General features: G+C 29.3%; 1 long non-coding RNA gene across 1 annotated transcript; it reads right to left on the bottom strand.

Annotated features, from left to right (window-relative positions):
- Positions 1–20,369: 20,369 nt before the first annotated feature.
- Positions 20,370–22,199, bottom strand: LOC128667462 (uncharacterized). The gene is made up of 3 exons (XR_008403415.1): positions 22,099–22,199; positions 21,401–21,663; positions 20,370–20,474 (listed from the first exon to the last, which is right to left on the bottom strand). It is a non-coding gene; the product is annotated as an uncharacterized LOC128667462 (long non-coding RNA).
- Between the last annotated feature and the right edge of the window lie 5,604 nt (positions 22,200–27,803).

Here is a 27,803-nt window from a genome sequence, read left to right as displayed (position 1 = left end):
GTTGCAGCCACTGTACAGCGAGTGTTGCGGAATTTAATTGGAGGTAAAATTATGATTAATTAAGGCCTCTAATTCAATTATTAGAAAACCGAATTAATTATAATAATTTACTTAGTATCTTTCCGTTGGTCTCATAATAATTAATTAGTAAACTCAGACCTGTAGACCGTATCAACCGCGTGTCATTTTGTCTGTCACTCTAAATTTATTCTATTCGAGGTCTCTCGGCCGGAATAAAATAAATCTTTGTGTAAATAGTCCGGTAAATAATTTACATTAAATTCAACATTAAAATAAAATTATCTCGGGCCTATCGGCCACTTTAGACTAATTTTCCGTGTCGCGAAATCTTAAATTCAGGCCCGCGTGACGCCAACTCACTGGCCGAATATTCTAGTCAATTTCTAAACGTAATTCTAGTCGTTCTGTGATAATAAAATAATTTTCAAATGAATATACAAAAATTTCTAAACAAAATCAGAGTTTCAAAGACGCTAGAAAATTACGATAAATTGTTGTTGAGTAAATTGAGAAAACGGATTATTTTGTCATAAGTAAAATAAGTATATGAATTTTGGTTGAATATGTTAATGATATTTGTCACGAAAATTTAATTAATTAATAATTCAAATAAATCAACAAAAATTAATTAATTAATAAATGTAAAGTGAATTACATTAGTTAAGGAAATTTTAATAAGAATTAATTACTGTCGAAATTTTATTATTGAAATTTTTATACTAGAAGAATAGAGTTCTAGTATTTGGATAAAATAAAGTGATGTCATTGTTGATACGGAATAAAATAGAGTAAAGTAGAGTCAAATAATTTTAAGTAAAGTTAATTGTGTCTGTGATATAGGTCCGGTCGACATATTAAGTTAAAATCATATACACTGTAAAAAAAGATTCCTAATATTAAACCAGATTCGTTTGGCTCAAGTACTCTGTGCGTTTGGATACAGCCAAGCGCGTCAAGCGATTGAGTCTACCGCCCATTACGTTTGACTGTATTCTTTGCTCCAACTGAGAGTTTCTCGAGGGAAGGTACTGAATCGTTTGAGCTAACTCTATGATATTTGATATAATTCAATAACTTTTTTCAGTTAAAAAAAAAAAGAAATTATTTCAAGTCATTTATGCTGTTGATACAATAATGATTTTTGTTTTATATGAATAAGTTAAAAATTTCACTCAAAGTAAATTGTAACGTGATTGAAGTTATGAATTTTCAGTTAAGTCAAAATTTTATTAAAGCAAATGAATTTTAGTGTTAAAACTAATATCTTTTAGGTCCATAGAAACTCTCTTTGCAATTGATTCAATAAAAAATCTAATTATTTCTAATTGCTGTATTGGATTCATCCAAAAAAAACAGTAATCTGAATCAAATAAATATTGCCTTTAATTATCTCATTAATCATTTATTAAAAAAAAAAAAAAATTTTTTTCTTATGTATTTATTTTTTCATTTTTGGTTTGATTTTATTTTTATTATTATTATTATTTTTTTTTTTTTATTAAGTATTGGGACAATTACATTATATTATTATATTACTTCAATTATACTTTACAAATCATCCTAACATACTCACAGTTTTAGTGAAAAATTAAATAATTTTAATATCACCATCCGGAGGATTCGAACCCATCACCTTACGCGCCAGAGTCAGACACCTTACCGCTACGCTACGGAACCAGCAGGAAAATTTTAGTTTAGTTTTACTTCTAGTACTTTGTTTTCATATTGAATGGATACATACAGTCAACTGCTTATAGATTGATCTAAACGAGATAAATATGTGACTCTTTTTATAAATAAATTTTTTTATCGAATCAATAACATAAAGACTTTCATTCAAATATAGTTCGATATTTTGTAACAAATCCATTTATATTCTTGTCGAATATTTTTCAGTTTTAATGTGAATTCGTGAAATTATTTCTTTAACCTCATCGGATTGTTATGTCCAAAAAGTAGCTTGTACTGTGATATTTGGACAAATTATTATTATTATTATTTTTGGCCCTAGTCTTTCGACCAATAGACCGGGATCACACTGAGTAATTATCTGGAAGGTTTGTTTTGAAATGAAAGATGTTGAATATACGAATTGAACTACTATATATTTTACAATTGAAAATTTTGATGATGTAAATACAATAAACTTGATATTAAAAGTATTAGGTGGCTAGTCAGCCGACTCTAATTTACAATAAAATGGTTACGATAAAATTCATTTTAAATACTAGAGAAGACTATAAAATATTGAATACAATACATTCTTTTATAATATTTCCGTGTGTTGGAAATGTTTCTATATTTTGGCATAACATAAACTTAAAGATTACAGTACCTGAATTTGTGGAGACTGGATTATCATATATCTGTTTTTCACTGATTTTACTGCACTATTCGCGGTTACAATTTGTTTCGACGTTAAGTTGATTTTTATAAACTAATTATTCACTAACTGAAACAATATTTAACTAAACATTAGCAATATAATTAATAAAATAAAGTGTGAGGACACTTGTACAATGAAATAAAACTAAAGTGTGAGAACACTTGTATAAAAAAAAACTAGTACGGAACTAGTGTATAAGTGTAAGAACACTTGTAATAAAAAAAAAAGGTCATTCGGCAGCCGAAATGGAAGGTAGATTTTCCAATTAATCTATATAAAAAGTTTCATATATACATATCTTGTGATGTATGTTAGTGTATAGTCATGATATGAAATTAGGTTCGTTTTTCTAAGAGTCAGGGTAAAAAAAGACAACGACTATTTTCGATAGAGAACATCAGATAGTTGATTTGACAAAACATTATATAGGTAATGTACCAAACTAACCATCATGTAAACAAAGTATAAATAATTTAATTCGTATGAGATCATAATCATAATCACTATTACGATGGCAAGACCAGTTATAATTATAGGACGTACAGGTACGATTGAAACATCCCAGACAGGAAAGTACGACGGGCCCAGGCTTGGCTCAGGCTTGGTTCAACTATGTTGAACTCTGGGTTAAGTTTGTAAGCCAGCCTTGTTCCAGCCTTGGTAGAAGTCTGGAATGATAACATCGTGCCAAGCCTGGTTGCCAGCTCTGACCCATGCTTGCTCGCCAGACCTGGCCCATGCTTGGTTGTCAGACTTGACCCATGCTTGCTTGCCAGACCTGGCCCATGCATCGAAAAAATAAGTAAATTTAATTTTAAAAAAATTTTATTATTATTTAAGTACTAGAGTTTGTGATCATTAACGTTTAAACTATTTAAGTGAGGTAAATGACGTGAAAAAAACTCGGTGAAAATTATTCTGGGCTCTGGGCACGAACTGTCGTCTTTCTGTTTGCTGGGTCTGAACGCTGGCTACTCGACGAACCTACTAATGTTGAATCGAAACTTTGATATGTTCTACTTACTCATTTTACTACAACCCCTCGATTTTATGAAATATAAAGAGCAATTTAATTAATATTTTCGATTAAGAAAAAAATAAATAATAATTTCGTATTATTTATATTATAATTACATAATTTTTCAAAATAACATTTATTATAAAAATTCAAGAGTTATTTCTTAATTAAATTAATTTTTATAAGTAAACTTATAAAATTACGGTTGTTGGTTGCAAATAATAACGAACTAAAAAATGTATTGATTATTAATTGTAAATAATTTTAATCAGAATGTTAAAATATTTATTCATTAAAACTTATTTTAATTCAAAAACAAATAATTATTAATTTAAAAAACCATAATAATAAGATTATTGGATAATTAATAAAAAACCTAAATTAGCCAATTCTGGCCCAAGGATGTGAAACTATAGGTATACTCGAACTCGTATAATCCTACCTTGGCCCAAGTCTGGGTTGCCATTGAATGATCAAGGCAGAGGAACCTAGTCTTGGCTTAAACTCGGGTAATCATTGGGTCGGCCAAGGCTAGATTACCCAGTCCTAGCCCAAGAGTAGGTTTCCATTGGATGGCCAAGATAGGAGAACCCGGTCTTGGTCCAAGCCCAGGTAATTATTGTAACGGCCATGGCTAGGTTACTCAGTCCTGGTCCAAGCCTGGGTCACCACTGAATGGCCAAAATAGGAGAATCCAGTCCTGGTCCAGACTCGGGTAATGATTGGAATGGCCAGGATTGAGTAACCTTTTTTGACCCAAGCATGGGCCAATATAGACGTGCCAAAGCTAGGTTCCCCAGTGCTGAGCCAAGGATGGCTCTTTTGTTCAACTCTGGCAGCTCTTGCATGGGATAATAAATAACAAAAGAAATACTTTTAAAATATAAAATAGCTGTGAAATTTACAGGTTATTTTGTTCACAATAAAATACAACTGACAAAATTGTATTATAATGGGACAAGCATAAGTTATGTGGAATGAAAACCATATTTTCAACATTTTTTGATTCCATTAAAATTTTCAAGGCTATCAAATATTGGAGAAATGGTCAAAATATTATGTTTAAGGTCATAAATTAAAGCTTATTAGTCAAGCTTTAGAATATTTTTTACAGACATTATTTATGATTTTTAGTTTTAAAGTTATGTAGACTGTAATAGTGATTAAAAACTGATTTTTTCGAAAAATCGTTAAAATTTCAAACAGCCATAACTTCTATTCTAATCGACCGATTCAGCCCATCTTCGAACTTAACCGTGGTAATTATACATAGAATAAGTATAGAAAATTTTATTAGGATCCGATAAGAATTGTAGGCGTAATCGTGATGACAATATTGGTTATATTACACATATATACATACATATATAAATTTTTTAACGAATGGTATTTTTGAACTCTACTCAACTAATTATGATAGTTTATGACGAAATTCCTTAAAAAATCGACCATAAGGACAAATACAATAGTTTGATTTTTAAAAAAATCTACCTTAAAACTAGTGTGGAACTAGTGTGTAAGTGTGAGAACACTTGTACTTCAATTTTCTCATCCTTACTGACCCAGGACTGAGAATTCAGACTAAACTGGAAAACTGACTGAGACTAAACTGAAAAACTGAAACTCTAACTATTTTAGATTTTGCGCCCCTTTTTATGTGTTTTACTTTGTCCTATTTGGTCTATTGTTTGGGCGAAAACTGCATCGAATCAGAATGTATTTTTCTTGGGTCGTTTCTCTTTCCCTATGATTTTTTTTAAGGAGAAAAGTAAGGGCACGCCTGAATGCAGGTCTATGTGCGTGAGCATACACACATACACCCACATGCACAATATCCTATGCACAACAGTATTTTAATTTATTTATAATATTATCTAATAGAAATTTATATCTATTTTTATAAATTTTCCTTATTTAGAAATTATAAACTTACTTATTTCATTTATATAAAATTTTATATTTATTTGCATGAATTTTTTTTTATTTAAATTTTATTAATTTATTTGTAATGATTTTGTTTATTGCCAAAATTACAATTAAAAAAAAAGTTCAATCTTGAATAAGTAAATTATAACTCTTCAATGAGGAATAAAAAGTTTTCTTATAAGAATGTTATTCTTAAAAGAAGCGTTTTTTGTGTTCAAACAAGATGCATATTTATTTCTCCCAAGAATTTCGTTCTCTTGCTTTGAGACCGATAATATTGACTCAGGATGATACCGACTTAGTTTGAGTGTGGCGTATTTTTTGAATCAGGATGTTATTTTTATTATATTTTATTACTGCATTAGTTACTTATACTAATTTGTAATTTGGAAGTTATAAAAAAAAAATAAAAATCATTTATGCTAAAAATTTAAATAATATTTTCGTTCAATGACCACATTTTCAATAATAAAAAATTTAAGGTTACCCAGTAAATAAACATTGACAATTAAATACATTTACTGTGAAAATCTTTAAAGTTTCAACACCGTAATATATTGACAACTTTAGGTATTATGATAACGAAATTTATTCATATTTATATCCATTTTCACACAAATAATTATTAACGGCGAGATTTATGTTTTGATGTTCATACATAGTTATGGACTTACAATTCAAATCTAACTACACTAACTGAAAATTAAAAAAAACAAGCGAACACGCTAGACTCATCGAAGCGCTACCTGGCGTCAAAATTTTTACTTCACCCAAGTAAATATGTTACTTGGTTTGAGAGTTAGATATATTGTGTAAAAAAAATGTACTTTTGAACCAAGCAGTTACAAATCTTGATTTAAGAATCCTAAAACTCCTTGAGCCAAGGAATAAATTCTGGAAGCAAAAAAAAATAGAATTTTCCAAACTAGTATTCTTGGTTCAAGAATATTTCACTTGAATCAAGTCAATTTTTTTGTGTGTACAGTTCCTCTCCTCTCTCACAAAATTATCACAACAACCCTGATAGATTAAATTAATTAAAATAAAATTTTACAACATCCGGATCTGGAAGGTCGAGTCCATCTTTCAGTGACGCTCTAAGAGTTGACCATAATACTTAGGTACGACCAGATTGGACAAGTTTGTTCCCTCTATCATAATGTAGCAATTGGAGCATTTTATTGAGTTCTAGAGCTGATAGAATTTTTTGAATGATTGGTTCAGTCGTTTCGACGATATTTGCAAAAAACCGTTTTCTACTATTTCCTTCGTCGACGATATCTTTTGAACGGATTATCCGATTGATTAATCGTTCAAATTTTAAGATACTTTTTACAGAATTGAGTTATCATTTTCGCTTCAGAAGTTATTTTAGAATAAAGCCAGAAAATTCATTTTTATCAAAATCAAAAAAAATTTCAAACACCCACAACTTCCAAACTAATAAACCGATTGGGCTCATTCTCGAACTGAATCAAGGTAATCGTCCAATAAATAAATGTATAAAATTTCATTAAGATCCGTTAAGAATTGCGAGCACTATCGTGATGACAAGGCGCGTTATATTGTGTATATATATATATATATATATATATAAAAAATGACAATTGCTATTTTATTATATATATATATATATATATATATATATATATATATATATATATATATATATTATAAAATAGCAATTGTCATTTTTTTTTTAATATTATATTTGTTAAATTATTAAAACTCCTATAACTCGGAAACTATGGACTTTAGCGACTTGACTCAGAGGACTTTTTTTCAAAAATCATAAAACGCAGCTGAGTATCAGAAACTTGAAAAAAAAGTAATTTAGTTTACGTGTATTTTAAATGGGAAATCTTTGAAATCAAATGGAAAGTACTTAGGATTGGAATTAAGAGCCCAAAAGTTGTGCAGGGATTTTTTTTTTAGCATAAAAAACAATATTTTGCTTGATGAGCAACAAGAAAAATACTTTCGCCGGAAACGAAGCACCCTAATATATACATATATACATACATACATACATACATACATACATACATATATAAACGTTTGAGCGGATGGTATTTTTTGACTTTACGAGGTAAAATAATACATATGGTGACAAAATTCTGTGATAATTCGATCATAAAACCCATTGCAATAGGCCGATTTCTAAAGAAATCTACCTAAAAAGACAAAGTAAACACTAAAAAAATTGAACTTTAAAGTTTAACAGCCAAAACTTAAATATCTATCGTTTGTAAAATAAGAAATTAAAGTCTCCAACAATGAAAATATAAAGGATACAAAATAATAAATTTAGTTAGAACGTTGTTTTGTAAAGTCCTTTGACTAAGAAACTTTACCATGAGTTGTTTTTAAATTTTAATATTAGTCAACAGTCAAATTTAATGATATAAACGGGAATAAATTGTAACAGGGTAAATTTAATAAACATGAATAATTAAATTAATTTGCATTTGAATTTCGTTCCCGCCAATGACCGGCCGATGGCCTCGTAAGTTACGAGTAGTCTTGCGACTAGTCAGCGGGCGTCGCCTGAATCACTAAGGCCCGTCCGTTCGTCATTTCCTTAGTCTAAGGTAGTGGGAATAGGTTTCCGGAATAGTGAACGGGAGTGAAATGATATAATGGACTGCGGAACGAGAAAGAAGCAGAAAGAGAGTTGTCGAGACAACGAGTACACCAGAAAGAAAACCCTCAGGTAAATAGTGAAGTCCGTTCACGCTTCACGTGGAACGAGGCGATTTATGAATTCATATTTTCTCTATTCTGTAAATTATTAGGCCTTTAGGCCGATAATTATAATAAGCAATTATTTAATACAATACTAATACGTACTGTTCATTGACAGGTTATAAATTGAAAAATTGATTTGGAGAGAGAGAGAGGCGGTAAACTTGAGAGGTCCCCAGACATCACCAGCAGAACCAAGACAGCAGCAACAGGAAAATACTCAGCGCGTCTGGAGTTCGCAAGGTAAAATTTATAATTGATTAAGGCCTCTAATTTGATTATTAGAGGGCCGAATTAATTATAAATTAATTACTTAACATCTTTCTACTGGTTACGTAAATTTAGATCGGTATCTCAAGGCCCGTAGGCCAGTTGAAAACGCTCTCGAAATTTCCGTAAAATCTTTGCCGGGTACTCGTTGTTCTGTCGTAACTCTAAATTTATTCTATTCGAGGCCTCTCGGCTGGAATAAAATAAATTTTTCCGCGTAAATTATTTGATAATTAAATTCAATTAAATTCAATAACTTAATAAAAGTATTCAGGCCTGTCGGCCGCTCTAGACAATAATTGTCCGCGTGTAAGATCGTAAATTAAGGCCTTGCGACGCCAACTCACCGGCCGAATGTTCTAGTCAATTTTAACCGTAATTCTAGTCGTAAAAATTAGTCATAAAATATTTATAAAATAATGTTAAAATAATTCTAATTAAAATTATAAAATCAAAAGTAAGACGCTAGAAAATTACGATAAAATTGTCTCGAGTAAAGTTAAGGACGGATTATTTTGTCAGTGAATTAAGTTGAGTGTTGAAATACATAATGAAAATAATTATCAGAAATTTGGAGTAAATTAATTATATATAAATTTTTGGAATTGGATATTAATGGGAAAATTATCAGTGGAAAATTAATTAATTAATAATTAAAATAAAACCAAAATTAATTAATTAATAAATATAACTGAATTAAATAAGACAGTGAAAATTAATAAATGAATTAAATAAATCAGGGAAAATAAATAACAATTAAATAGTTGTGAAATTTTTATACTGGAAATTTTATTGGTGAAATTTTTATGTCGAGTTTAGAAATTGAGTAAAAGAAAATGAAGTCATGAATTAAATAAAGTAAAGTAGAGTCAATAATTTTAAGTAAAGAAAAACTGTGTCTGTGATTTAGGTCCGGTGGACATGATAAGGTTATTTTAAATAATTATACATCCAGGGGATGTTTTTAAATTGAAGTTAAGGCTTACCGTCCAGGGGACGAGATAATTTAAGTGGGTGTGTGGGTGTAGTAACCGTCCAGGGGACGAGGAAAATTTAGTTTGTCATAAGTAACCGTCCAGGGGACGAGGAATTTAGTTTGCCATAAGAAATTAGTTTGCCATAAGAAATTAGTTTGTCATAAGAATCCTAGTTTGTCATAAGTAAAATTAGTTTGCCATAAGAAAGAAATATTGTCACAGGGTAAGAAAATAAAGCAAGGTGCTTAAATTAAATAAAATTTGAATTAACATTATTTCAGCCTACTCTACGATTCCTCTTCTCACTCACAAAATATTACAAACGACCCTGAGTAATAAATAAAATTAATTTAATTAAAATAAAATCATATAACATCCGGTTCTAGAAGGCCGAGTCCATCTTCCAGTGGCGCCCTAATATTCGACTATAATACTAGGTGCGACCAGACTTGGCAAGATTAGTCTCTCTGTCGTAAAATAAATTTTCACAGATATTTATTATTCAAGCAAATATTAAATATTCCCACTGAAATCAATGAAGATTGACTATATGAAACTGTACATTATACTTCGTCAATTTGTAAAAGGTACGTGTCAGCCTCATAAAATTTTATTGTTTGATGCAGTCAAATTTCATGCGCTACCGTCATCCATTTAAGTACGGAAATAACGTTCGATTCTCATGCGCATGTGGTGGCCGAGCGCTCTAAGTGCCAGGGACTGGACTCTGTTCGCGAAAGGTCGGCAGTTCGAACCCGAGAGTCGGCTGAAATTTTTCTGATGATTTTTTTATATAAAACTTCAAACAACTACATACTGTATCCGACTGAGTCAGTTATTCATAATACACACAAGGATGCAATCAATTAGATACACAACGATGAGAAATCTGACAATGGAAGAAGGTAGAAGGAGGGGGTTAAATCAGAGACCCGAATAGAACCTCGAGTTAAAAAATTAAACTTACATTAACTTATAGAACTTACATTGGACTTACGTAAGCTTAATGAACTTAAATTAAACTTAAATGACTTATTGGGCTTGATTATAACATGAATCGACTTAAATAAAAATATTGACTTAATTATAACTTACCTGGAATAAAATTAACCCAAAGGGACCTTATATGTACTCCCGAGTCAACATATAGATCGTAAGTCGGACGTTGAGATCATCATCTAGTTCAATATTAAAAAAGATGGACAAAATTAATTACCTTCGGCTTTTACGTGGGAGATTCAAGTAGGTTGAACGATAAAAATACTCCCGTTTTTGCATTATCCGGTTTGCAGACTTGAACTTTGGCACAAATATTTCCAACAATCTTACGAACCCTTCACCGTCGCTATTTTTTCCGATAAATAACTCGGAGGGGGGTTGCAGTGGGTTCAAAACTAAAAATACTCGCGTTTTTACACTAACGTGCTTACAGACGTGAGCTTTAGCTCAAATGTCTCCAACAATCTTATGAATCCCCACCATCGGTATTTTTTCCGCAAGCTAACGCCAAAGGGGTTTTCAGAGGGGTCAAAAATTGAAACACTCACGTTTTTACACTATCGGGCTTACAGACTTGACCTTTAGCACAAATATTTCCAACAATCTTACGAATTCCCCACTATCGGTATTTTTTCCGATAACTAACTCCGAGGGGGGTTTCAGTGGGTCCAAAAATAAAAATACTCGCATTTTTACACTATCGGGCTTTCAGACGTGAACTTTAGCACAAATGTTCCCAACGCTCTTACGAAACCCCCACCATCGGTATTTTTTCCGATAACTAACTCCGAGGGGGGTTTCAATGGGTCCAAAAATTAAAATACTCGCGTTTTGGCACTATCTAGATTACAGATTTCAACTTTGGCACAAATATTCCTAACAATCTTACGAACCCCTCATTGTCAGTATTTTTTCGGATATTTAAGATGTAAATACTCTTGTTTATTACTTATTTGAGTCAGTTTATGAAACAAAAAAATGAACCGATGGTGAGAAATTCGTAAGATCGTTGATGATATTTATGCTAAAATAAGGGTCTGTTAGCCGAATAATTCAAATATGCTAGTATCCAAATCGTTTACTTCATTGAATCTCTTCTCGAGGTTTTCGAAAAAAATACATATCGTAGGGTATTTCTAAGATTGTTGAGAATATTTGTGCCAAAGTTCAAGTTCGTAAGCCAGATAGTGCAAAAACTCGAGTATTTTTATTTTTGGACCCACTGAGACCCCTCTCGGAATTAGTTATCGGAAAATGCTTGCATAAATACCTGTCAATAACTCAACGAATCAGTTAATTGTGTACTCAATAATGACTTTTGGAAATCTTAAAGTCTGATTGATGTGATGATCGATTTTTTTATCAAATTTAATTGTTTATAATTAAAGAAAAATTAATTCACAAATTTTTTCTTGTAACGTCTTTTAGGATGTATGTCTGTGAGTCGCCTGGATTCACGCCATCACGAACAATGAATCAACATAATTCTTATTGTAGAAGTTGCCATTCATCCTTGGGATGAACCCTATTGATTATCAGCAACTACTTCTTTCCCGTTTAAAAGATATCAATGAAAGTTGATGAATTTTCTGAGATTTTTCATTAAAATTTATCGTCCATATGTCTTTCTGTCCTTTTTTTTCTACGTTTATATTCGTATACATCTCGCTCTGTTTTCCCTGTGTATACTGTATGTTTGACTTTATATGTACTACTAGCGCCTTCTAAGAAAAAAAAACTGAACCAGCTATCAGATTTATACTTTATTTTTTATTATCATTATTTTTTTGCATACATAATTATTTTATCGCAGCTATTTTTAAATAAATTGCAATTACAAAAAAAAATAATTGTAACTTATAATTAAAAAAAAAATCTGGGCGTCGGTTGACCCTGCGGGCCAGCCCCAAAACTTCCCGCTGTTTTCGACCTCAAAGAGCTCGAAAACCTTAGTGTAGATATATTTTCGAGCTCTTCGAGCTCGAAAATGCTATCACATGCAATTGTTTTTTTACGATCTTTTCAAGCTCTAACAAGTTATCTGTTATGCTGAAGTTTGAAAATTTAAGAATCGAAAATCATCAATGAAACGGTTTTTAAAATTTAGTTCCTGATTATGTTCAGTAAAATAAGTGTATTGAGGCAGAAATCAATGTCGGGAATCAAAATCAAGATTTAAGTAAGTTTTGACTCATGTAAGAAACAATAAAATATGAAATATCCGATAAAAATATTAAAAAATAGGTTTTATCGATTTTTTTGTTGATAATATGATTTGAACTAAAAACCAAGTTCGATGACATTATATGATCAACAGAAACCATAAAAAAGATGAGTTGGTATGATATCAGGCACATTTTAGTACGTTATATTATGATTTATCCGGAAAAAATAACATAAAATGTTATTTTTTTAACTTTTCAACGCCGATATCTTTTGAACTAATCGATCGATTTTGATAATTGACGTGGTAATCGGCGCGTTGTATTGAATTCTAGAGCTGATTGAAATTTGAAATCGATCGCGTCAATCGTTTCGAAAATATTTAGAAAAAACCGTTTTTCACTATTTCTTTCTCCCGCGAAAACTCTCGAACGAATTATCCGATTTTGATGTTTGAGGTGGAAATCGACGGGTTTTATTGAGTACTCGAGCTGATTAGATTTTGAAGTCGATCGTATAAGTCGTTTTTGAGAAATCAATAAAACACTAAAAAAAAAAATTTTTTTTTTTTCGTAATTGGCAAATATTTTCGAGTCTTTTCGATCAAATAATCTGAAATTTTCAGGAAAGTTAATGGCCAACAAGCTCTTTCGATTGCCACCTCAACCATCCAAATCAATTAATTAGTTCAAAAGTTACAGAGAGTTTACATACATACACACACACACACACACACACACGCACGCACACACACACACACACACACACACACACACACACACACACACACACACACACACACACACACACACACACACACACACACACGCGCGCGCGCGCACACCACTCGGACATCATTCTGAAAATAGTCAGAATAGCTTCCTAGGACCTCAAAACGTCGACATCTGATGAAAACTTGATTTTCGAAAATCGGGGTGAAAACAATAACTTCCCGAAATTTTTGAAAATCGTCGATTTTCTTAGCGGGAAGTTAAAAATCGTCGATTTTCTTAGCGGGAAGTTAAAAAACTATCCATCGATATTTTTTTTTTTTCACTTCAAATTTAGTCGCGGGTTTTTTTATTTTATCGGGAATGTTTTTTTGATCATCGAAGTATGTTGATATCATAAGGTTCTACTTTACCATCAGATAATTTTTTTTATTGCCAACTGCCATAAAATTAACTAAATTAAAAAAAAAAGACGATTTTATTGCTAGATATTTAATAAAAAATTTTGTAATTAAAAATAAAAATTAATAATTTATATATTTTGTTGTTACATGAACGTTCGAGGCGTGCACTTTTGGATTTTCCAAACTTTTTTATCTATTTCAATTTAAAAATTTTCATTTTTGAAATCAACAATTAATTTTTTACTCATAGATGTGGCAGGAACATGTATATTTTAAAATGAAATATATCACTAAACATTTTAAATTATATTTACTTGTTTATTTTATTTGTTCTTTACGTCGAATATTTTTTTATTGTACTATAATCATTATGAAAATTTAAAGATATTATTATTTGTAGAATAATCTCAATTGTTAATGTTTCTGAAGTTAAAATACTATTAAAAATTTTCGGATTTCTTTATCAAATCAATTACTAAAAAATAAAAAAATAAAAATATGGAAATGTATAAAATTTTAAAAACTAGAGGTGAAACTTTTAAAAATTTTCTGTTTTTATAATCAATCGTTTCGAAAAAAAATTCAAAAATTTTAGACATCGGTTAACTTCAGGATCATAATTACTGAAGTAAATTAAATTTAGAGAAGCAAGATAAATTTTAAAATGTGATAATTTAATAACATACCTCGCTCACTGCTATTTTCAATTTTGTTATTAATAGACACTAATACAGTAATTAATGTATATAACGTATATAATGTATATAAATTTTACGTAAATTATTAACTGTAAATTTTAATTAAGAAAATATTTACCAATTATGTCATTTAACGATCACATTCATTTAAAGAAACGTTTTTCTACACGGTCAAGGTGCCTTGGTTATTTATTTACAATAGAACCTACCTATAGTCGAACAGTTCGGCTGTAGGCTCTAACCCAGAGGGGTATTAACTGCATACTGTAACAGCAAAGACGCCTGGCGCGTGGTTCGAAGAAGATAAGATCTTATGAGGCGCTAGCCACTAAGGGAAAAACAAAGTCTAATGATGTCACAATAGTCAGTGTAAAGTAGACGAAAGCCCGCCGTCTATAGTGCGCCTACCGTTTCTTTCAAATTTTTGTGAAAACGTTCAAGACTCAGACACTGTTAGGAATTTTACATGTACAATTGGAAAACTTTATTGTTGAAAATAACTTTATAATTTTTATTATATTTGAATATATTTATCATTCAATTAATGTGCACTGGTAAAAAAAAGTTACAATATTAGTATGTGAGGTAAATTATTTGATATGTTTCTTGACAATGAAATTTTTTTGGTTAATTCATATATGGTGTTAACAGTTATTGCAATTAGTTTTATCTTCAGATTTTTATACTAATTAGTAATTACTGTACAATAACATTATTTCAAAGTACTGAACAAATAGAATAAACATGTAAATAGAATTGTAAGTGTTTGGTACTATACATATTATCTAAGTATACATGTTGCAGGTACGTGATATGTAAATGAAAAATCAATTGTTGAATTAATTTAAAACTTTAACACTAAAAAACATAAATAAACAAATACAAATTAGTGATAGGAATTTTAGTTTGATAATTATTATTGGGAATTAAAAATGGCTGCTGATCATTCAGCAGAAGCGAGAGATCAGACTTTGATTGACCTTTTTCAAGAATGGGACATACCACAAGAAATTACTAACCATTTTATCGGTAAGATATTAATAATTGTTAACTATCTCATTATCTCAGAATTCAATGTTTATTTATTCATTTTTTTTTTTTTATAGACAATGGTATTAATATCGAGCTTTTATGGACGTTAACTGATGACAATTTAAAAGAATTGTGCAATCCTTTAGGGGTGCGCCTGACAATTAGACGTAAAATTAATGAATTTTTAGGAAATGCGGTATTTATTTTTAAATTATAAATAATGTTTTTTTCTATACTTAAAATTTTTTTTCTATTGTTCTCCATGAAATTAAAAAATTCGCAGTAGTCTGACATCTATTACTGTAAAAATGAAATAATTTCTTCCGATTGCACCATAGTTTTTTTTAAATTTTTGTAAATATTATACAACTTCCTTATTGCAGCCCGAAAATTTAAATGATGATAATGACGAAAATCACGTGAATGACGGTAACGGTAATGATATGGAAGTAGACGTAGCTGAATTGAATTCATTCCCTGATATTAAGCTACAAGCTCTATTAAACGAAAATCCTGAAGGAGAACAAATATCAAAAGAGTATGCTAATTACAGCAGGTTATCATCGAAAACTCGGCAATATTTAATAGATATTATTATCCGTAGTTTAAATGTTTGGTTACAAAAAAAGTAAGTACGTTTTAAAACTTTTTCTGCAATTTTTATATATAAATACGTGCATTAAAACTGAAATATCCATTATAAATTTATTATAATTTATAGTAACATGAAGACTCGTCATTATCAGTTACTTCTTCAGAAAATTAAGAAGGAATTCTCGCTTGAACCACCTGGGATTTATTATGTAGCTCCAGTCAGTTTGAAGACGTCACCCACCGGAAAATGTATCCCAGCAAGAGGTAAATTATATCAAAAAATAAGAAATTTGAGATGGGCTACTGGAATTTCTAAAAAACGAAAAAATGACGAACTAGCCCATGGAGCTCAAGAAAAACAAGCATTGGAAACACTAAAAGGTAAACGTAATATACATGTAACGTTTTTCCATGTTAATTATTTATTTTTTGTAATAAATATCATAAATTTTTATTAGATACACACCGTGAAAACATCGAGTGGTTAAATTTGCATAGCGCACCGTGGAAAACCGTGCTAGAAAAATGGTGTAAGACATATGATGTCCGGAAAGATTCTACATATGTCACCGTTGCTGAATTTCTTCAAGCGTGGAATATTTTTAACAGTCAAAAAAGCATTGAGCTGGTAATATTTGGATGAATTTCTATAAATGTATTTTATCATGAAAAAAAAAGTTAGATTAGTCGTAAAACACATCCTCAAAGCAGCTTACGGGATACGACTAAATATTCTGTCCAAGTAGTTTGATAATGTTTTGGCAAGAAAATTATCCGCAGCAATATCTTGTACCGGTTATAGATGTATGATGTGTAAATTTCTTACTGTATACCAGATTTAGAGATGATTGCTCATCCACTTGGGTCTGGAATTGATTTGCAGTAAATATTTTTGTACAATTTTATTGTTGAACAGATTTTTTTCGGACGGGATATTTAGTCGTAGTCCCCAGCTTCAGATGTGCATTAATATAATTAGAAAGTCTTTCACATTTGTTTATGATTGGTTTAGATAACATTGGATTTCGATATTATGTATCCACAAAAAGGAGAGGATTTTTATCGTAAATGGGAAATTTTTTACGAGAAATTGAAAATTATTAAATTTGATAAGTATTCAACAAAAAAAATAAATATATTAACTCACAAACGACAAAATTTGGAGAATAGTGAAGTCTCAAGAAATTGTAGGTATTGATGTTTTTGAATTTGTTTTTAAATAAATTTCTTAACGTTGATATATTTTTTTAATGATACACACTTCATTTTTATTTTATGTTGATTTATTGCAATTTATTTTTTAGCGAAAATGCTCATTGAACTACAACAGTAGTAGCCATGCTAGTTGTACCAAAAGGTAGAGCCTCAAAAACATTAAAATATTCGACTCAAGAATCAATCGATAATATATTTGTTTTTGCCAAAGTATGTATTAATTTATTTTAAGAAGAATCATTATAAAACAAAATTTTTGAAATAGAATAAGTAAAAAAATAATAATCATAAGATTCGACTCTCCAGTTAGTTTTATAAATTTATGAATTGTATTTTACTTTAATCTCTTTTTTTTTAGAATGCGGCTGATATAGATAAAATTATGAATGACCAAAACTAAAAGCGATAAGTCTAAAAGATACTGTCCAGCCATATTTAATCATTCAAAGATCAATCCAAAGACTCGATCAAAATTTTATTAGTGATCGATGAAATTAAATACGAATTTCAGTCTACGATTGATGCTTTAGATTGCTTGTTTAAACTATTTCATGTTTTTCATGCAAAATTTCCAAACGCAGCATACCATCTTCACTTATTGATCCAGAGAGCAGTTTATAAAATTAAAACAAAATTTTATGTGATTCCGCAAAACATTATTGGTGTGATAACGGAATTCGAACGTACGGCGTGATAAAAAAATAACTGTTAGTATTTTCTGTTAAATATATAAAAGAAAAATGTAAAGTTGTTATTAGCTTTAACGTACTTGTAATAAAGCGTTAATGTATGTTATTTATCATATAGTATGAAGATTTTATAAAAATATCTATGTAGCATAATTAATAAAACTTTTTTATAACAATAGTATTCGCATATATAATTTTACTACTTTATATTTATTTTTGTATTAAAAAAATAAGTAACCATTTCTTCCCAAGTCAAATTTTTTGCGACTTTTCACTTTGTATAAAATTATTATTTTGAGTTCCTCAAGTTTAAATATTGAATATTTCTTTCAGTGATTATATTTTTTAATCGGGTAAGCAAAAAACATAATTTTAACGGTGAATAAGATAGTTTCACGAGTCTTAAACTAGATGATATTTTTTGTTTGATTAGTTTAGTTATTTCAAGTGATTTTAAAAAAATATACTAGAAAAGAATTTATTTTACATTTTTTAAATAAATTTCAAATCTCATTTCAGTAATTTTAAATGTTTTAATTAAATCATACATATCATGACATTTTCAATTTAAACTAAAACTATCATTCAAAGCGAAAGTATACATACACTTTGATATTTATGTCTATCTTTTCTTTAAGTAAAAAAAAAAAACAACACTAAAAACCTGACTAGAAAAAATTTTGAATTTTTCGTAAAAATACGTTAAAATTAAATTATAAAAAAAAATTAATTTCCAAAAATAATTTTACTTTTTTTACATAAATCGGTTTTTATTAAGGTCGAAATAAATACTCCATTTTTTTAATAAATATTTTATTGCTTTGGAATGTTAATGGTAAAACATTTGACAAGGAAATTTTCTAGATCATTTGTATTTTGAGATGACACTACTATTGTTACTTCGATATAGTACAGTCATCTTCCCCAAGAAAAATTTTTGCCTTGAACCGTGAGCATAGTCCCTGTCGAGTTGAGTATATAGTTGCTGTTGGTTCAATATATCTATATTGACTTGTCGCAACACACTAAGTCACTTGAACTAACATATAACGTACCCTCGAGTTGAGAACTTATTACACTTGGCTAAAGTCACGGACCATCTCAACTCAAAATTAGTTACTCTCAAAGTGAGATTTTTTTGATCTTTGGACAATCGATTTTGTTCATGGGCGAAGAATTTATTTTTCTGAGTTCAAGAAAATATTTCTTTATTCAAGAAATGTATATTATATCGGCTTAAAAAAATAAAAATCTCATCTCAAGATAACTCAATTTTAGAAAAATTTCATTCTTGAACTGGAAAATTTTTGGTTTTCATTCTGAAATGCAAAAAATATTCTTGCGCCGAGAAAAAATTTCTCGCGCCAAGATATACTTTTTTTCTGTGTAGATTTCGTAAAAATCTAACTATTGTATTTGTCCTCATGATGTAATTTTCGATAAATTTTGCTACCTTTGAACTGAGCTCGACGAGCTGAGTCAGGGAAGACATTTAGTTCAAAAGTTCATCCATGTATTTATATGTATAAATTTGGCGACGATACTTTACGTTTAGATTGCAATAATCACTGCCTAAGTCGCCAACTATCAAAGAGTGAATCGTTGTGAGTGATAATGAATAGAGGAGAGATGGAAAAAGGTATTGGTGGGGTGAAAGGCGTTTCGTCTAACAATACGATAGCTGAGACTCCTCAGTTAGGTCCACTGATCTCTATATAACTCACTGATCTCTATATAACTGGATAGAGCATCCATATGGTGTAAACACTGATCTCTATATAACTGGATAGAGCATCCATATGGTGTAAAACAAAAAAAATAATATTCATTGAAGCATACACTAGCGCCGCTAAATGAGTGGTTAGGAACTAAATAAAGGGAATGAGCGCTTGCGCGAATTGTAGCTATATTAGTAGGGATGGTTATTTTACCGTAAGGAAATTACAAAAAAAAATAAATATTTTTGAAACCATAACCATAATTTACTAAGAACTGTAAAAATATTTTAGTAATATAATTAAAATTTAATTTTGTATGAGTAATTTTATGATAGCTAAGTTAGCGGGCATCTGACAATTTTAAAAATTTTGAAATAATGAATCTAAATGTTTATAAAATAAAAAAAGAAAATTCATGTTTAGAAAATCCTAAATTCAGTACATACATTTTTCTTAATTGTATTGTATCAATTATTTAATTTTTTTAAATATCTTAAAAAAGTTGTCGTATTTCTGCTACATTTGCAATCTGATTTTTTTGTACACTGAGCAAACAAAAGTGTTCTCAATTTTTATAACAAACGCAAATTTCAAAATTCAATAAATGCCGTGTTTGAATTTCCATGATAAAATTTTTTTTTTTTTTTTTTTTTATTTGTATTAATACAAACTAGAAAAAAATTGTAAAGAATTGTCTCGAAAGACAAATACAGGATAAGTGAAATTAAACATGATCTGTTTACTCTTTATAATTTATTATACGTAAATTCATTCCGCCTTGAAAATATTAAACGGCAAATTGATTTCGTGATTTTTGTTCCTCCTACAAACACATTGAAGATTCTGAATCCTCAGCTTCCAGAATTGTGATTAATGTGGCTGTATGGTCTGCAATGAAAATTAGAAGAATGTACAAATGCAATGAAAAATTTCTATAAAGAAAAGTAGAGTTGCGAGTGGAGTACATTAGACCTCGATCAGGATTCTATAGTTTCAAGTCGAAAATTGGAATCGAAAAAAATAATGGCAATTTATCATAGTAAATTAACTGATAATAACAATAAAAAATAGTAATGAGTATAATTTCAATTCCATATTAGCTTTTTTTTTAAATATAACTAGTTAAGTTGTTTCTATCGTAAAAATTATAATGAATTTTTCATAAATATTAATACGTTAACAGAATTCATTCAATTTTGTCTCTTTTGGGAATTCAAATAATTAAACAGATAATAATTTTGATTCAAAATATATTTCACTATAATAAAATTTTTTTAAACGATGATATTATTTAAAATATCAAAAAACAATATGATTTATAAATCTGTGCTTCTGAGTGTAAATAAAAACTTTTCAGTTACATCAATAACATCGAGCCTTACTCTATTCAAACAAAATTATATTTTCTAAAAATCACAGCCGTACATATAAGATATTGACTGAACTATGTCAAAATGACAGAAAATAAGAGCAATAAATACTTAAACGTGAATACGCAAACAAATATAAAATTATCAATAAAACTAACCAACAGTATGTAAACATACAAAATTTCTTCGAAAACTGTTAAATCAGTTTAACGTCTAAATACAAAGAATAATCATTTGATATAAAATACAATAAATATGTGATCATCAATAAAACTAATCAACAACGAGCATGTAAACATAACTTGTTATCACTTGCAAAAAATTTTCGCCGTCTTGCAATTTTGGTCCTACAAAAATAAATTGTAGAAAATATATGCTATATTAAGATGAATGTTACAATAATATTTGATTAATCATATACATAAAAAAGTTAAAGGAATTTACTTTTTTGTAAACGATCAGAATCCTGACGATTCAGATTGTTGCTTTCCAATATCTGACGATAATTGTGATGTAAGTTCTCATTATGTCCATCAAAAATCGTTGGAATACTGCCTTTTCGCAAACGAAAAAGTTGATCACGAAAATCTAAGCACTGGCTTGAAAAATGTTGAGAACATAAATGATGATATTTTGACGGTTTCCAATTTGGCTCGTAGTTCATATTTTTTATCCAGAGCTGGAGAACTTTCTCATCTGCTGGAAATCTATTTTAAATGTCAATATATTAGATTAGCAATGATTCATATGAGTTTATATATATATTAATGTTTAAGTTCATAATTTTTTCATAATTATTTTACTTCTTCATTCAAATAAAATTTTCTTTCAAGTCGTTTCAATTTAACATTTACATCAAAAAATTTGTCAACTACAAGAAAACACGTGGTCAATTATAAATTTTATTTAAAGTTTATTCAACATATATATATATATATATATATATATATATATATATATATATATATATATATATATATATATATATATATATATAAACTTAAAATAAAATTATTAACCACGTGTTTTTCTGTAATTGATAAATTTTGTTATATAAATGTTAAATTAAAACGACTTGAAAGAAAATTTTATTTGAATGAAGAAGTAAAATAATTATAAACTCAAATTTTTGTGGTACTTACTTAAAAAAAGATAAATCGTTTGATTTTCTATCTTTTTTTTTTACAGAATACACACGATCGCATTTTTTTAGTTTTTTATATGAACTCAATCTAAAATTTCACTGTTCTCAAAATAATCACTTTGTTTTATAAATTTCACTCGCATAATAATAAACTGTTTGGACGAGAAACGTGAACGATATGCTGCATCTGCGAGTATATTTCTTAGGTTAAATTTTAAAACAGGAGGTAAATTTACGGTTGAAAAATGACCATCCCTACTTCTAATAGTTACATTCGCGCATGGGCCGTATGACATAATTTAGTTTAAGCCATTCATTTGGTGGCGTTAGTATATGCTTCAAATATTGTCATTTCTTAAATACAGGATGCTCTATCCAGTTATATAGAGATCAGTGGTTAGGTCTGTCTATCGTATACCCCACCTAAGACGCCGTGTTGGAAGTTACATGTTGAAAATGTTATACACTTACGCAAAAAATTAAAGGAACAAAAAATTTTATAAATTTTTTAGTAATTTTTGGAAGGCTGTAACTTTGTGAAAAATGATCGTATCGAGATTTAAAAAAAAGCATTTTATAGCTTAAAATCTCTTGTTTGGGTGCATTTATATCAAGATTTGTTAAAATGTCTGGTTATTACGCTAACATGATAAATACCGCGAGACAAAAAATTTCTAAATTTTTTTTTTGTTTCGAAAGAGTCCACGGACCGTGGAAAAATTTTGTCAACTAAACCAATGCATAAGTCATCTGGCAAATTTATTCAGCTTCAATTTGGCTTTTTTTTTAACCTCGTAGGACAATTTGTCGCAGAGATATCAGCCTTCAAACAAAATATGATCCTTTTGGCTTTGATCATCGACATTTCAGGTACCAATAATTGCACACTAAATTTAAGTGCGGCGTTAAAAACTTGAATAAATTCTCTACAAGTTCCGTTCATCATTTTTTGGAAAAAACAATTTTTTTTTATTTTTAACATCGTTTAGAAGTAAGTTTTTAAAAAAATGACTTTTTTTGGTTTTTTAGTAAATCAACCGCTACTCTGCAAATATCAATATAAATTATTTTTTCGTTATAATTATGATTACACAATTAAAGGAACAAAACTTGTTCCCTTGATTGTTTAGCAAAACTTTGATCGATCACCCCCAAATAACGGCTCCAAAGATCAATTTGAAAATTTATAGGGATATTGGGGGTACATTAAGCTAGAAAAGTCCCTGGCAATAATATTTTTTATATCGATATTTGCAGAGTAGCGGTTGATTTACTAAAAAACCAAAAAAAGTCATTTTTTTAAAAACTTACTTCTAAACGATGTTAAAATTAAAAAAAAATTGTTTTTTCCAAAAAATGATGAACGTGACTTGTAGAAAATTTATTCAAGTTTTTAACGCCGCCCTCAAATTTAGTGTGCAATTATTGGTACCTGAAATATCGATGATCAAAGCCAAAAGGATCATTTTTTGTTTGAAGGCTGATATCTCTGCGACAAATTGTCCTACGAGGTAAAAAAAAAAAGCCAAATTGAAGCTGAATAAATTTGCCAGATGACTTATGCATTGGTTTAGTTGACAAAATTTTTCCACGGTCCGTGGACTCTTTCGAAACAAAAAAAAAATTTAGAAATTTTTTGTCTAGCGGTATTTATCATGTTAGCGTAATAACCAGACATTTTAACAAATTTTGATATAAATGCACCCAAACAAGAGATTTTAAGCTATAAAATGCTTTTTTTAAAATCTCGATACGATCATTTTTCACAAAGTTACAGCCTTCCAAAAATTACTAAAAAATTTATAAAATTTTTTGTTCCTTTAATTTTTTGCGTTAGTGTATATTGAAACAGGGATAGGGACGAGGTATTGTTTTTTTTTCTTTTTTCATTGAAAATATATAAAGAAGTCTTGAGCTGAGAGCTCACTCTGCCGTGAATACAAATAGTTATAGAATTCTTACGTACTAAAGCTCCCTCCAGGGGTAGCAGCGAATTACAACAACACTTACATACTAAATTCCCTCCTAAAGAGTGGTAACACTCAGAGTTATAAGGCACCAAATTTAAATAACAAAATAATCTGTTGAAAGACAAGGTATTGTGAGAGGCGCGAGTTGTGAATGCTATCTCGTGGAGTGAAGCCGAACTATCACATAAATATAGGTATATTAGGGTGTTTCAGAAAAAAAATTTTTTTTTCTTATGGTATCAAAAGTTAATCTTAGGTGCAAAAAAAATCCTCCAAAGAGAGCAGCTCGAAATCTCAATTCTACTAAGAGCTCAACGAATACTTATTTTCCCATTCAAATTGCCCGTAAAAAATTTTTTTTTTTGGCTTTTAAAAATAAATGTATTAAAAATTTTTTTTTTTGAAAATCGAAGCATACAGTCTTGTAGGAAATCAAATTCTCCACAAAAAAGCTCCTGATTGTTTTCTCCAGCGAACTAACAGAAAAAAAGTTATGAAGCTTTAAACTATATTAAATAGTATAGCTTCATGTTTCCATTATATTTAACAGTTTTTTAATAGAAATTTAGGTTTTCTTATCTGAACTAATGTTATCCGCCAATTTTGTTTTTGAACACATGGGAAAAATTTTCCTTACTTTCAAAACAAAACTTTCTTTTTTTTAATTTAAAAATACAGAAAGAAAACAAATTTTAATTCTTAAAATAAATATTTTTCTTTCGAAATTAATACAGAAAATAAGTAATGTTGCAGAAATCTTTTTAAAACACCTTACCGATTATACATAGCATATAGATTCACCATATAAACATGTACACGTAATAAAATCCGGAAATTATCTTTCCGTTAAGTTTTTTAATTCACTATTGTTTCAAGCTTTATAACTTTTTTTCGAAAAAAAGGTTCAAATGATAAAATTAATATTAGTTGAGCTCTTAGCAGGATTGAGCTTTCAAGCTACTCTTTTGGGAGGATTTTTATGATACCTAAGACTAACTTTTAAGACCATAAGACTTTGAAAAATAAAAAGAAATGTTTATTTTGAAACACCCTAATGTATATATATATATATATATATATATATATATATATATATATATATATATATATATATATATATATATATATATATATATATATATATATATATATTAGGGTGCTTCGTTTCCGGCGAAAGTATTTTTTTCGTTGTTCATCAAGCAAAATATTGTTTTTTATGCTGAAACCAAAACTCCTGCCAAGTTTGAGCTCCTAATTGCAATCCTACCCGAGAAAAAATGTTTATATATAATCATACATAATTATATATGATTATATATGATCATACATAATACAATGTTTAAACGGAGAAAGTCATATGTAGCTCCATATATATTATTTATGATTATATATAATACTATTTCGAGAAATTTTTTTCATTTAGAATCATATATTATTATATATAATCTTATATATATATATATATATATATATCCATATATAATTGTATACAATCATTAGGGTATTTAAGAAAAAAATAATTTTTTTTTTTCATGGTATTCAAAAATTGAAAGTACCCAGTTTTTCAATCGGTTGAATTTCATATAATTTTGTGAAATTATTCAGTGTTTCCCAAAATTTTATATAAGTTTTTTTAAATTTCACATCACAACAGAAAATCAAAAAATTTGAAGAAACTTAATAAAATTTTATATAATTATCATCGAGGCCGACAAAAATAAAATTTCATATAAGTTCATGGAGTTTTTTTAAATTGTGTAAAAATCCATCACGAAAACTTATGAACTCGGTCTTTACCGGTATTTCACTCTAAATACATCAATTAAGCACATAACTTGAACTCTCGTGATGTGGACCAGTGATCAACGTTCAGGGCTACCAGCCAAAAGGAGCCGTGTTCGAACCCAGCAGATGTTCCAGGATTTTTTCATCATTTACTGCTATCAATTCTTGTTTCTGAATTTGCAATGCATTCGTGCGGTAATAACCAAATCAAAAATTTGGTATTTAATTTTTTTTTTTTTTTTTTTTTTCAAAAATATTTTTTAATTATATATAATTTGATTATATATAATCATATATGAATAATGGCCAAATATAATTATATATAGTTATATATAATTATAGACAGTGATATATAATTATAAATGATTATATTTGGCCATTTTTCATATATGATTATATATAATCGAGTTATATATAATTATATATAATTTTATATGATTATATATAAAAATTTTTTCTCGGGTAAGTACTTATGATTTGATTTCAAAGATTTCCCATTTAAAATAAAATTTGCGAAAATTGAAATTTGATCAGATGTTGACGTTTTGAGGTCCTGGTAAGCTATTCTGACTATTTTCAGAATGGTGGCCGAGTGTCTGTATGTATGCGCGCGTGTGTGTGTGTGTGTGTGTGTGTGTGTGTGTGTGTGTGTGTGTGTGTGTGTGTGTGTGTGTGTGTGTGTGTGTGTGTGTGTGTGTGTGTGTGTGTGTGTGTAAACTCTTCATAACTTTTCAACCAATGAACCGCTTTGGATGGTTTATGCGGCAATCGAAAGAGCTCGTTGGCCATCAACTTTTCTGAAAATTTCAGATCATTTGATCAAGTAGACTTATAAATATTTGCGACTTACGAAGAAAAAAATTTTTGTTTTTTTTAATTTTTTTATTGATTTCTCGAAACCGACTTATACGATCGACTTTAAATTCGAATCAGCTGTAGAATTCAATAAAACGCGCCGATTGCCGCTCTAGCCATCTTAATCGGATAATTCGTTCGTGAGTTATCCCGGGAGCAAGAAATTACTAAAAACGGTTCTTTGCGAATATCTTAATAATTCCAAAATCTGATCAGCTCTAGAATTCGTAAAAACGCATCGATTACCACCTCAACCATTAAAATCGGGTCATTTGTCTAAGAGATATCGCGGGAAAAAGAAATGGTGAAAAACAGTTATTTGCGAATGTCTTTGAAACAACTCAACCAAACAATTCCAAAATCTGATCATCTTTAGAACTCAATAGAATATGTCGATTTCCGCCTCAACCATCAAAATCGGTAAATTTGTTCCCGAGATATCGCTAGATAAACAAATGCTAAAAATTGATTTTTTTCGAAAATAATGGCATACGAAAGTAATCTCGAGCTCGAAGAGCTAGAAAATGCATTCACAACAATGTTTTCGAGCTCAAAAAGCTCGAAAACGGTGGAAAGTTTTGGGGCTAACTTGCAGGGTCAACCGATAAACAGATTTTTTAACTTCCCGCTAAGAAAATCGATGATTTTCAAAAATTTCGGGAAGTTATTGTTTTCACTCCGATTTGCGAAAATCGAAATTCTAACAGATGTTTTGAGGTCCTAGGAAGCTATCCTGACTAAATTCCGAGTGTATGTACGACTATAATATCCGAGTTTATGTACGTGTGTAAATTTTCTGTAACTTTTGCACGGATGAACCGATTTTGATCGTCGAGGTGTCATTCGACGCGGATTTTTATTTACTATGAACACTGAAAATTTGAGCTTAATCGGTAAGGTACGTTCGGAGATATTTCAAAAATAAAATTCTTTCAAAAATGTTTTTTTTGAATAACTTTTAATTCACCCGATGGATTTATTCCAAAATCTAATCAGCTCTAAAACTTTGTAAGCCGCGTCGAATGCCGTCTCAACAATCAAAATCGGTTCATTCGTTCAAGAGAAACCTTTAACGAAAGAATTAAATAAAAAA

The sequence above is a fragment of the Microplitis demolitor genome, chromosome 3 (genome assembly GCF_026212275.2).
Source record: "Microplitis demolitor isolate Queensland-Clemson2020A chromosome 3, iyMicDemo2.1a, whole genome shotgun sequence".
NCBI lineage: Eukaryota > Metazoa > Arthropoda > Insecta > Hymenoptera > Braconidae > Microplitis > Microplitis demolitor.
Note: the sequence above shows the minus strand (reverse complement) of the source record. Positions and strands in the feature narration are given on the sequence as shown.